The sequence below is a fragment of the Malaclemys terrapin genome, chromosome 1 (assembly GCF_027887155.1).
Source record: "Malaclemys terrapin pileata isolate rMalTer1 chromosome 1, rMalTer1.hap1, whole genome shotgun sequence".
NCBI lineage: Eukaryota > Metazoa > Chordata > Testudines > Emydidae > Malaclemys > Malaclemys terrapin.
The window spans coordinates 118,173,080-118,187,125 of NC_071505.1; the positions used below are offsets into that span (position 1 = coordinate 118,173,080).

Here is a 14,046-nt window from a genome sequence, read left to right on the forward strand (position 1 = left end):
TTTTCCCAGGTTGAAAATCAGTAGTGGCTGAGTTTGTACATTTTTAGTCTCTTGCGGAATCCTTTAGGAATAATTAGACCAAATAACTATGATTATTATCTTTTTTTCTCTCATTCCTTTAAATAAAATAATGGTTTGTGTACCCTGCTAGAGATTTGTATTGGAGGACTGGGGAGGGAGGGGAGAATTAGATAAATCAATGAATTTAACCCTGTTTTTTGTTCTTGAATTGTCCAACAGCTGCTTATAGATTTCTTGATTTTTATTAGTTCTTAGAAAGTATTTGCTGATTAATTATTGGCCTTGTTGATCATTTGTGAGGAGTCCGTTGTGAGTGTTCAGTGTGCAAAATTTGAAGTTTGAGTTCTGTTTGGTTAGTTTTGATTGGACACACAGGTTACATAGCATTGTTTTTGTATCCCTGTTAAGGATAATACTTAGGATCAGATTTCCAGTGTAAATATTCATGTTTGAGTTAAAAATGTGCTTTCTCTATAATGTCTAATATTTGCTTAAAACTTGATGTGACTATTCCCTAGTACTATCATGTTAAAATATGTATGGGAAGCAAAAAGAAGGGCACAAATACAGCCATAGGTGAACTCAGTTTGCATGAATATTCACAGAGAGGTCTTGTACAGATATGCCTAGACCCTCCTTACTTACTGTCTCCATTACTTCAATCCACCCCATGTGCTGGTTTCCCAAATGTTCCCCTATCCAAGCTCTAGACCTTGTAAAACTAAAGTCTGAGAGGTGCTGAGTGCTTACAACTCCTATAGAACATAGAGTTAACTGATTGCCATTGTCACGCCATTCCCTGTGGAACACAAGGCAAGATCTGCCTTCCGGACTTTGATGTAATTATACAATCTTATTCCATCCTATGCCTCTCTTATCACCACATAATCCCTTGTCACAGGGTAACTGGCCCACTGGCAGAATTCAGTGCACCTGGACTTATTCCTTGATGCCCAATAGGGCTTCAGAGATGGCACCTTGGCCTTATAAAGGGAGTTGTTGGCAAACACTGCAGGTAGTAAAAAAGCTCCTGCAGGGCCCTGAGTCAGCACGGGGAAGACTCCACAGGTTTCCCCCTCTGGAGAAGGCCAAACTCCAGGTAAAAGGTGCTGGGAGACAGGAAGACAGACCCAAAGGGAGTAGAGGCTGGGCCCAGCTCAAACTGGGATGAAGACTTCGTAGGTTTGAGTTCTGCTTTACAAGGTTTTGTGCAGGATTTAATAACTTGGCCTGCAGAAGGGGAATGTTTTGAATATCTGGCCTGTGTAGACTTTTTAAGGGGCCCTGAGTCAAAGAGAAACAGAGGCAGGCCTCAGCTTAGCCACTCTGGTCAGCAGGGTGGTGAGGTCTACAGGGAAGATGTGCCATTTGACAGTCCTCCCATCAGCTGGCTCTGAATCTTGGTTCCTTCATCCTTGGTTCGCCTCTCCAGTGCTGTGGCAGAGGCTGTCTCCAGTCTGACTCTTATCCCTGTTCCTGTAACCTCATTTTGCTGTTGGTTGTAACCTTTTCAAATTCTTTCTAAAAATGCACCACGTAAGTGCCTAGAGAGAGGGGTGGTTTTTGGGAACGAGCACAGGAGTTCTCCTCTCATTCCTGACACTGACTTCCTCTGGCTTTGGGCAAGTGACTTAATCTCGCCTTCTCATTTCCCTCCTGGAATACAACTGGAATATTAATATGTACAGTACATACCTACCTCAGCCCTCAGATCTCTCACTGCCCCTATCTCAGAGGTAATATTTACATAGCTACCTTACGGGGTGTAATAAAGTTGAATTAACTGGTCAGATAAAGTACATTAAAGTTTAAGTGCTTTGTTTTTATTATTAAAACACTATCTTTATTAATAATACTGAGTAATTACCTTGTTAAGGTACTTTTGTAACCCTTTGTATTTTGCAACAGACCATGAAGCATTTTGTGTGACACTTGTCCTACGAAAGCTGCTATGCAGAAATAAAAACAGCAATTGTGAATTGTCTGTGAGGAGAGGGAAAGAAGCCCCTTATTTGTGTGAAGAAAGGTACTGCCAACCCATTCCTCCGTGTCACTGGAGCTCCCTGGGACACAGTGCTTTCAATAGTGCTCTCAAAGAGGAAAGCCAGGTGAAGGCTTTGAACTGCCATGGTGTCTCTAAACAAAAAAACAATTAACCACAAATATCACCAGCTTTTAAGTACAAACTGTAGATGTTAAGATTAATTTATTAAAATATTCATATCCTATAGTACTAGAAATGTGATTTTGTGCTTATTGTATTCATTCTCAGAACACCCCTGTGAGATAGGAAATTACTGTTATCCTCATTTTACAGATGGGGAACTGAGAGACTAAGTGACTTGCCCAGACAGGAAGTCTGTGGTGGAGCAGAGAATTGAATCTTGGGTCTCCAGAGTCCCAGGCTAGTCCCCTAACCACTGCACCATCCTTCCTCTCAAAAATGAAAGCTGTGCACTTTTGAAGGTGCGTGAGAGTGAAATCTGTGCTAACAGTTAGCTGCTAAAATGTCAATCTTCCATATTAATTGTGCCAGAATACTCCCACTTGTTACAAAAGCCATTGGCTCTTATTAACAGTTTCTGTTGTTCTTGGTGTACTGATTCTTCCTTAAGTGCTCTGTAACTAACTGAGCCTCTGACCTCACAGTTCATATTCAACCTTGACTATAGCAATCAAGAAGAATCTATCTGTATAGCTGGGTGCACCTGAACTAAATAGTTGTGGTCTTGGCTCATTTCCAAACCACGAAAGCACCCTGTGTAACATACTCACCACAATGGAGATCAACAGGATGTCCTGAGGGAAGATCTCTTCCTAGCAGGAGTAATATAAAATGGGTAAAGAAGCCTGAACTGTCTTGTTTCCCTTAATGAGGGGCATGAGTAGGGATGGGTGAACTGGTTCCAGTAAAATAAAATCTAAGTTACACCTTTTCCCAGAATTCACACTGAAAATGTCTGAAGCTCAAACAAGTTAAATTATTTTTTCACTGTTTCAGTTTTGTTCACGTGTGTGTTGATGGGACAAAACTCAAGTGATAGCGCCAGGAACTTTGGCAAGAAATTTGCAAGATTTCTAACCTGACTGGAGGTAAGGAGGACTGGAAATCTCATGAGAAAGTCTGTTCTTTTGAGATTCCAGCCCACTTTTTCCAGAATGAAAAGTTTTAGACCATTTAGATAAGCTTCACATAAGCATCTTAATTTTTTGTGTGCCCATCTGAACAAATCCTCTGAACCTTTTTGAGTTTGTCCTTCCCTAGTAATGAGTGCAGGCTGAGAGGAGAATAGGCTCTTAAGAAAGCTATGAAATCTAATATCTTTGATCTTTGAGCAAAATTTCCCTTAAAAAGGAATTATTTTAACCTGAAATTCCAGCAACTGCCTACTGCATTTTTATAAGTGCTGCCAGTACACTCAATGCTGTGCTAAACATAGGGGAAGACATGGTTACAGTTTGTTAGACAGAAACAGCTCAGACATAAAATGTGTGCATGTGCCACAGCATGTACCAAAAGCAGCTACATCATGTTGTCACATCTTTGGAGTGCTGGCACTTCAAAAGGAACTCCAAGGCATCCCACTGCAGCATTGATTGATGGGTTTACTAAATATAAACAAAGATAATTTCCCTTCATTATCAAATGGCCATCATTACTCTGACCTGGGCCTAAGTTTCTCAGAGCCCTCTACAAAATAAGAAATGTGGGGGAAGAGGGACATCATTCAACTCCTGTACTACCTATGACTGAGTTACTCTCAATTTCCTGTATCTCAGCCTCCTGTGGTATCCTCTTTACTTGTGACTCCAAAGCTGCCCAGCTGCCCAAATGTTCCCCTCTCCTCTTCGTGGGCCCTGGTGAACTGATCTACATACTTCAGGAAATCATCAAAATGAATTTTTTCAAGGCAGAGAGGAAAGCAAGAGCAGTTAGGGAATGTAATTGTTGCTGCTACTGACTGCTGGCACCAGAGTGATGAGTCCAGAGATGGAGAATCCGTACTCTGGCTAGCAGGGAGGGAGGTGGGGTGTGAGAGAGAGAAAAAGGGAGGTGAGGGGCCCTACATGGCCATCTAGGTTGCATAGGAGTATGCTTCACTGCTTCTGCTTACTGAAAATAGAATTTACTGTTGGCCTCTTAAACTTATTAGTTACCATGTGCTAACCACTGCTGGCTGTGAGTTTTAACTTTTGGTTTTGATCCATTACTGTAACGAATGAACTTTGTCAGAAATCCTAACATCTGGATGGGAGGGGACACATTTTATTTTTAATGTTAAAAGCCGTGAAAGCTTTTCTAAAACAGCTGTAGAGGAGTTTACACACTGAGCCCACAAAAGCACTTTGTGATCTTTTCTAATGCCTCTGGGTTTAGCTGAAGCTCTTTTAAAAAACAACTATATTATGGTTTTTAAAAAGGGAAAAACAAAAAGAAAGGACACTGCCCCACCAGCTAGAACTTTTATAGGGCAGCATGTCCAAAGTCAGAAAAGAAAAGGTTTAAACAATTTTAGATTATGCGAGACAGTCTGAGATGTGATTTTTGGCTCGGAAATGGATTGGGAGTGAGACTCAGGAGTCATCAGCACAGAGGTGGCAAATTGAAGCCATCATTCCACAATGATGTGAAAATACAGAAAGTTTAAAGTGGGCATAATTGCTCAGATACCATGGGGATGGGGACATTAAATATATATAGTGTTTTTTAAATAACCCAGCAAGCGGTAAGAGCACAGTAACATCTGTGGTGGTGGTGTTGGGGGACTCTCTAATTATTGGGATACATTTATAAACAATTCAATACCAAGATGAGATGCAGCGCTAAAGAATAGTTGATTTTTATCTTGGTTAATTTTGTTTTTCTTTGAATTCCTTTTCAAACTTTGCCATCTCCCTCCCTCGCTCTCACTCACTGGTGGCTGTTTGTGCCCTTCCGTCTGGTGGCAGGCAGATGGCTCTCTCTACAAATAATGTTCAGTGCTGTTCTGTCACTTGGCCACTAAGCAGTGTTGTAACAGAAGGGCAGTTGAACTCACTGTGTGCAAAACATTAACATATTTGGCCTCTACTGGCATGGGGCTCAGGAATCTGGGTTGGCTTATGAACCTGGTTTTCCCAGGGAATAGTGCAACAGACTTGCTGAGCCACCAGGTCAGCTGTTAAAAGCTAATTTTTAAGTGGGTTCAGATCTCTGTTCATATGCGAATAACATTTAAGTGGAAGTAATTTAGACATTTAATCAAACACAAATCTATGCTACAAAAACAAATAAAGGTCTTATTATAGATTCGTGGTGCTGTGATTTTGTGTCTATTCAAGGATAATAATAAAGGGATATATTTCAAATAAAAGATGTGTAAAGGAACAAATATTGGTGGATTTAAGCCTGAATAAATGAAACTCTGTTATTTAATTATAGTGTCTGAATATAAATGGGTAGCATGGAACAATGTCCTTCCAGCTTTGGATGTGGGAGATTTCATAAAAGTGAAAGTGCACCTCTCTCAGTTTCACGTCATTACATTCTGGGAAATGACCTGGTAAGGACTTTGTCTCCAAGGACATAGGGAGAAGAAGTTGGAGCTAGAGTTGTGTGACATTGTAGTTTTGGGGCCAAATCCTTCACATTGGTGGGGGCCTTCAACAAGCTGCTGTGGGCCTTCAACTCCCCCACTTCACAAAATTTGGCATTTCACTTACAGGGGTCATGCAGACCTTTACTTCAGTTTCATGTTGTGTGGATTCAAATCCCTTGAGTTTTCTTTTGAGTTCAGGGTTTGAACAGGCCTCAAAACACAAAGCGAAACTCTGCTGAAACCACCACATTTTGCATAGTTTCCACCAAAAACCATATCTCAGCACAGGGTTTGCTCTAAATTTGGCCTAAATACCCCAAAATGTTAGCAAAGCCTTAGTGAAATTTTCTGTAAACTTGGCTGTGGATTTCTCAGATTTCCTTATTCCTAGGCATTCTGATTTCAGGCCTGAGCATGGTACAGAAACTGCTGGTAGTGTTCACCAAAGCCTTCAGTGTCTTCTGCATGGAGTTTAAGGTGTTGGTTTTGACCTACAAAATGCTAGCTTGCTCTCAAAACGTTTATCTGAGAGACCTCTTCTATCTCTGTGTGTTACTGCCACCATTGGGATAAGCAGTGGAGCTTGAACTAAAACACAAACACATAGAGTACAAGGTGGAAGAGACTGGGTTCAGGCTGTTTCTAGTGAAGTTCTTGACTCTGGAACCTCCCTCCTTTGTCTGATGGAGTCTAGCTTTGTTACCCATTAGAACAGGTTGCAAAGGTTGTCTGTTTACTTGGGAGAAAGTGATTACCAATGGGGTTACTGTCCTTAATGTTGCCATAATCCTCTTGGGCATCAGTTATTGCAGTTTGATATGGGAAGACCATTGGTATATTGTATGCATTTGATGTTAGCATTCTCCTTTTTAATCGTTGTAAGAACGCTGAGAGTTTGGGATAGCCACTCCAAGGGTATGTTTACGTTTGGAGCTGGGGCGTGATTCCCAGTTCAAGGAGACATATCTGCTCTAGTTGTCATTGAGCTAACGTGCTCAGAATAGAACTTAGCTGCGGCAGTGTGAGAAGTGGGAGGGGCTAGCTGCCCCACATACATGTCTACCACCTTGGCCAGGTACTTACTCAGGATGGCGAGCTCCTCTTGCCACTTGTGCTGCTGTGGTTATGCTCTATTTCTAATGCACTAGCTTGATCAGAGTCAAGCTGGAAATTACATCTCTAGTTCAAAGTGAAGCCATTCCCTAAAGAACTTGAAATAAACATTGATAGCCTGTGTGTGTGCGTGCATGTGTCAGCAGTGGTGCTGAGAGAGATGCTGTCTTTCAGAAGTGATGTAAAACTCATTCCCTAAACATTTGTAGCCATTAAAGATCTTGCAGCACCATTTTCAAGTTGAGGATATTAGCCATGGTGTGTTGGTAAATTCCAATTTTGGTATTTACGTACTGCTTACGTTAATTTCTCCTTTAGTTGCGAATGAGGAAGTTATTCCACTTCCATTTCTTGTTCTAAACTCTGTTTTTTTTAATCCCATTTATTAGATGTTGTGGTTCACCTTAGAGATGGCTGCATTTGAGGAATGGGGGATGTGCTGTATGTGCACAGATGTAACCTGTTGGTGGGTGCTGCAGAATGAAATGAAGTATATAGTCGTGTGTGTGTGTGTATAATATACTTACTGGATCTAACCAAGCAAAATTCAGAGAGAAACTTTTGCTCTGAGGAATTGCCATACTGGAACAGATATGATCTTGGTTAACGATTGGTGGATTTGGGAGATGAGGTCCTTCTGCTTTTGCATTTCCTGTGTGCAAGGTCTCCCTATATGCACACCTGCAGGAAAACTTGGAAGCTGCTAAGCAAACAATTTCTAAAGGGTTATAACAAGACCTAAAGCATATTTAAAGTCTTTCATTATACCTGTCTCTACCCAATTTTTCTGTTTGAAAATGTTAGTATAATTTGTTTCCTACATATAAATCTCTCTAAGCAGTGGGAGTACCTGTGTTTCAAGCAGTCTGGGTCAGTCTCCTCCAGGACTGCAATGTATGTTAGGGGCATACTGAAGTTTTCTTTGACAGTAACTCAGCAGATAATAATATTAGTCCAAATTCAGGGGATTTGAGTTCTTTGATGTGAATCTGAAGGGTTTTCTTCAGGGTTGATGCAAAACCAGAGAAGCCTAATTTCTGGTTCAGATTGGGCTTGTGGCCTAAAATGGTACAAATCCGATATGAACAGCTCACAACATTTCTACATCCCAATCCTAAGCATGAGTTGGCCATGGACTGCTTCTGAACAATGCCTCTTGAACCCATCTGTCATTATTATTTTATTAATGATAACTCATGTTTATATAGCATCTTTCCTCAGAGAAAATACCAAGCTGCTTTACAAATATGTGCCCCAACTCTGCAATTAGTCAAGTTTGAATTTGACTCAGGATTTCTCTTTGGGATCTTGTCCTAAACATAGCACCTCCGTCACCACCATGTTTTAGGCCCTGATATTGCAAAAACTTTATGCATGTGCTTCACATTAGCAGCTGAGTAGTTCCACTGAAGTCAGTGGGAAGAGTGCCACTTTACTGAGTTGCCAGCCACACTCCTTCCTTAAAGATAATCCATCCAAATTTAATCTCTTTTAAGGAAATTACATTTTGGACCAAGGTGCCCAATAGTTTGTCTTTATAGTAATAGCACATAAGAGAGGTGATTTAATTTAAGAGTAAAAATGGAACCATTCATGAGTCATGGTGATTCTGAAGCAGATATTTATGCAGCTGAGCATAATATGTGTATTCCACAATTTACCACTGCCTGACTCCAGATGCCAAACACTGCATTGTTCTCATTGCAAGAGTCTGAAATATGTGTCTGTGCATAACATTAATCTGGTTTTACAACCACTCACAATTAGACTGATTACAGGAGCTGAGCTGCACCTGCGTGGGTATCTCTTATACCACTACCTGTGGTGGGATGTATTCAAGAAGATGCAGTTTAAGGAAATAGTGCAGTGATTTCTTCTAATATTTTGGAGTGCAGTCTTGCAGAAATTGAGTGTAGTTCTTACTATGATGATTAGTCCCATTTGTATCAGTATGATGCATGGGTAATAAATGAGGGCAAAACTGGACTCTTTGATAACTGAAACCCAATTCAGTAAGGTTCTTAATCAATACTTAACTTTAAGCACGTGAATAAACTCATTTGATTTCAGTGGAATTATTCACATGCTTAAAGTAACACATAGACTCATAGCTTGTCAAGCCAGAGCTTAAATAAATACACCTCTACCCCGATATAACGCAACCCGATATAACACAAATTCAGATATAATGCGGTAAAGCAGCGCTCCAGGGGAGGCGGTGCTGCGCACTCCGGCGGATCAAAGCAAGTTCGATATAACGTGGTTTCACCTATAATGCGATAAGATTTTTTGGCTCCCGAGAACAGCATTATATCGGGGTAGAGGTGTATGTGATCATTAATGTACTAAGTGCAAAAATAATGAAATTAAAGTTACAATGCAAAAGTTTTCATTGTAATATTAGCTTTATTTTTACCTGCATTCATGAGACACCCAGTTCTGGGAAGCTATGTATTTAGCTAGATTACTTGTAAACCCATATACATTATGGGTGAAATCCTGGCCCGCCCCTGTAATCAATGGGAATGTGATGTTGGGGGGCCAGGATTTCAGAGGCAATGTGAGTGAGTTAAAGTTAGTATAAATATTATAACAGAATCTTCTCATATAAAAGATACACAAAATTCTACAGTAATGATACAAAATATTTCAGTAAGGCTATTGGAAAGTAGTGATTTAAATTATTGGCTGCTGTACTATGTATAGGGGTTAGGCCATTATTGTAGTATCTGTACCTTCACTTCTAAAGCACCCTTTTTCTGTAGTACGTATTTGGGTAATTTAGAAGAGAACTATAAGTACTGTAGTAAGGGCTTGCATACATCTATGAATACAGAGATAAATGAATCTGTTATAATGAAGTCATTCGGGAACTAGGACCTAGAATCACCACTTCAGAATCCTTTTAACTGCCGTCCAGAGTGAGATTCTTTGGTTTGTCATCTTCAGTCAATATTAGAATATCTTTAGTAGTATAATTATGGTTATTTAGAATGGATGTAGTTTTCCTTTAAGCAGTTTAGTTCTAAATGCAGTCCCAAGGAATAAACTTGTGAAATACTTGTCATTATGGTGAACAATTTATTAGACTATGAAAAGTGGTCATCTGTATTTGCTCATCCATCTCAGAGTAACACAGGGTCTGACCGTCGTAAAAATAAAATACTACTAATCCTATGAGTGCAAATGCTGCACTTTTATAATAGTGTTACTTTACCAGGGCCGGCTCCAGGCACCAGCTTGCCAAGCAGGTGCTTGGGGCGGCCACTCGGGAGAGGGGCCGCACGTCCAACTATTCGGCGGCAATTCGGCGGATGGTCCCCCACTCCCACTTGGAGCGAAGGAGCTCCTGATGAATTGCCGCTGCAGATTGCAATCGCGGCTTTTTTTTTTTTTTTTTTTTGCGCCGCTTGGGGCGGCAAAAACCCTGGAGCCGGCCCTGTACGTTACTATAGCATTTTAAGCTGATACAAATACGTTTAACAGAAGTGTTGTCCTTTATGCATAAACGGGGCCAATCCTACAACATGCGGAATGCCCTAAGTTCCCATTGGAAGTTGTGCAAGGTGCTAAGCACTATCAGTCGAACCCTGAAGTGTCTGGGAAACAATTAGTGGATGCCGCAGCACTTGGTGATGGCAAAAGTGGAGTTGGATTTGAAAGTGCATGCCATGGAACTGTATCATGTCTTTCTATAAATAAGACCTTTTGCAATAAGTCAACTACAGAGGGCAAACCTGTTAATTGCTATCCTCCTTCAGCTCTGTGACATCATGTGTTACAAGCTCAAGTATTCACCGCGTCTCCTGAAACAAGTGTTTCCCTAAGGAAACTATTTAAGATTGTCCCCTGGGAGGAAAACCAGTGCTGCTTGGCCAAGCACACTTGTAATACTGCAGCCAAAACATTAGCAAAATAGAGAGCCCTAAAGAGCAGTATCTATGCTGCCCCACTGCAGCAAAATGTTTGAAGCCTTGGGCTACTGTTCTGTAAGATGGTTACACACTGCCTGTGTGCATCAATAGCAGCCCAAAGCTTAAAACAATGTTAGTTGTTTGATCTTCCATACATTTTACATTCGTTTTCATGTAGTAGTATCAGCAATTTACAAAAGGAAAATGTACATAATCTTTCACTAGTATAAGTTACTGTGATGCTCAAAATTAACTGGTTCATATTTGTATATACCCTTGAAGATATAAAGAGTTGACAGTGGGGTTTTCAAAAGAGCCTAAGGAAATTAGACACCAGTGTCAATGGGAGTTGTGTTCCTAACTCGTTCAGATGCCTTTGAAAATCTCAACCTAGATGACTGCTAAGGGGTGGGGGTAGGGGTGTTTTCCACTCTTCTTTACATTAGGAGAGTGATAGGAGTCCAAAGGGTTAAGCCTCAGCTTTCCATATAGTCATTTTTCTTGGACTTCTTACCTGGGGTTGCTAGATCTTGCTTCTCCGTGAAAAATATCTGGCTGTTTGGTGACCACTTGATTGACTAGGTTTTGTCTGAAAATGCAGGAGGGGGGGGGAGAGAGAGAGAGACCAATTACAGTGCAGGCACCAGCAAGGGTTAAGCAGCCATGCCAGCATGAACAATGGAGCCGGGGCAGCTTTAAATGAAACGAGCCGAATATTTCATTCGGCCACTCAGCTGCCTGCTCCAATTGCCTTCTTTGCTAAAACGAGAGCTTAATCTAAAGTGACAACAACATCAGTTTCTATGTGCTCCAGTCACACAGAACATGACTTCCTTAACATAAACAGTATTTACATGGACCGTCTGGATATAGCAGGGAATCAGTAGCGTGCCCAGCTAAGACACAGGCTACAATGAAGGACGAGTAATAGGCATCTGAGAATTAACATCAGAAAATGAAAGCCTGACCCTCAGAGGGCATGTCCCTGATACATTTTAGAGCTGGAAAGCCTTGCACTGGTCACCTCTCTTCCAGTAAAGACTATGTAATTTAAAATAAAATAGTACCTTTTCAGTTTAGATACTTAACCAAATGTATTACATCTGACCTATTTTCTTACTCTATATGACATAATAGGAAGGACCCCCAGCTACAATTACCAGAGTCTTTTAAGCAACTGTAACCGATAACCCCCTCCCCCTCCTCCTCACTCCCTTCTCAGAGCAATGCCCCTTTTTGGCATTATGGAGGAGATTCCATTCAGAGGAGGGAATGATCCTAGTGGAATCTGGCTTTTGCACTGTCCCAAAGGGTTGGTGGATGATGATGATGGTGAGGTACTGGGAGGGTGGAAACTGTTAGTACCAGTCCATGCAGAATAGTTTAATATGCAACCTGTGGTGCATAGTCACAGGATGCACGGTCTGGGATGCCGCAACCTTTACACAAAGTAGAGCCAAGGCTCGACAGCTGGAGGTGGTGCATCTGCCCTGCAGTGCCTGCTAACTTGGCTATGTGGCTCCTGCTATTGTCCGAGGAGAATCCTCTGCCAGGCGCCTGGGGCTTGATGGCCGTCGATCCATATTAGGAGTCTTCTGCACATTTGAGCCCTAACCATTCACCCTGCTTCCGGTGAAAGGTGTACACCTAGACTCACCAGTGCCAGATTCAGATACTGGACGTTTAGCCCAGATGAGGACCTATAGGAAAGGCAGAGGTGGCCTCCAAGATGAGGCTGTAGATGGGGGATTTCCCCTTCCCTTTTGCACTATGAGTCTCTGTACAAGTGCCTGAAGAAGCAGATTTATTGAATCCCTTTTAGTGGGTGTGTTCCATGTGGAGAGAGCAAGAGAGAGTGCTCCAGCAAGAGTATTTCCAAGATACGAGCAAGGGTTTATCTCTGGTTCAGAAGTTATGTCATGGCAGATATAATCTGGCTCCCTAATATAGGTGCCAGTGGAACTAAAGCTACATAAGTGTAAACGCACATTCTCTCTCTCTCTCTCTCTCTTTTCATTGGCTATCCTTCTCAGGAAAAAGCATGCAAAGAACAAATCTCTGCCTGATTCTCCTCTCTTCCTCCTGCAACTTTTAGGCTGTGTTGTTTGGCCAGTAATATCCCAGAACTAGGATGTCTTTCCTAGGCCAGACTTGGCCAGGTTTGCTGTGCTATACACTGGAGGACTTGTACATATATAGTCCTTTGTGTGCTGAGGGATAGAAAGTCACGCATTGAAAGAGAGAGGTTCTGCTTTACTAAACAGGTTGTAGCTAACCTACAGGAGGAGAAAGCAAAAGAGTAGGGAGCTGGATGTCCTATGATCCTGACAGGGAAATCCAGGGATAGATTAAGGCAATCAGAGTATGACATGCTGTGGGGACCCTCCCCCACATGGGAGGTTGATGGCAGGCAGCCCCTTTCCATTCCCATGGATGCTGAGGTAGCATCATGGGACTTGCTTGTCCTTGGGAGCAGCATGGAGAGCAGTAGGCGATCCCCCTGGTGCTTACTCCAATAGAGCGTATCTGCATGGATAGATGGGGCGGTTTCTGCTGCACTCCTCTCCGACCACACACACAATTCTCTGTTTGGGATTGTGTTGGCAGGGCCCCTTGGAGCAATGGGATGAGGTGGTAGCACCCCATTTAGCTGCACGGGCAGTTCACGCCTCTCAGAGCTATTGTTTCAGGTTGTCTGCATACTCAGGCAGACATTGCTGCACTGGATACACTCACTTCATGTTTTCCAGGTTTTTTTTGCAACCGTGAGAGCTAGAAATGTAACTTTAAAAAAAATCTGTGATTCTGATGTAATTACATGACTCAGTAAGCTGGGGCCCTAGGCATGGGCCTAGCGTACCTGTGCCTTAGTCTGGTCCTGAGCTAAACAGTCTGGATAACAGGCCAGGATGCTATGCTATAAGCCCAGTCTACAGTTCATATTCATTCTCCCTTGTGTGGGTAGACATCTTCCTTCCTTCCATCCTGGTGAGGAAAGAAAAATCTTCCTCCTCTAGGCAGACAGTCCTGGATGTTGCTGGGTATGGGTGCATGGGATGGTTGTGGGTGGTGAGTGCAATCAAGTAGTTCTGCTAGGTGGAGCCACGAGGACTTAGATACAAAATATCTTCTTGCTAATCATTGGTCTAGGAGCAGTGCTAAGTTAAATGTACTGGTCCTGAAAGTACTTGTTATTATCTTGCCAGAGTGTTTTTCTGTTCTGACAAATTGTGATGTGTTAGAACTTGAAGCATTGCTTTATTTATTAGAGCATGTATTTCTGGCTTTTTTGTTATTGAATGATAATTTTTAAGGCTCCAGTAATTCTGGAATTATTAATACTTCAGTAATTTTGGAAAACTTGTAGGAAAAGTTATATTTTTCGCAGAGATCTTTTGAGTTCAATACTACTTTTGCTG

At 41.8% G+C, this 14,046-nt stretch overlaps 1 protein-coding gene across 1 annotated transcript in view; it reads left to right on the forward strand.

Annotated features, from left to right (window-relative positions):
* The window catches only part of SOX5 (SRY-box transcription factor 5), an 822,966-nt gene that overhangs the window by 120,731 nt on the left and 688,189 nt on the right, over positions 1–14,046 (forward strand). The window lies entirely within an intron of this gene.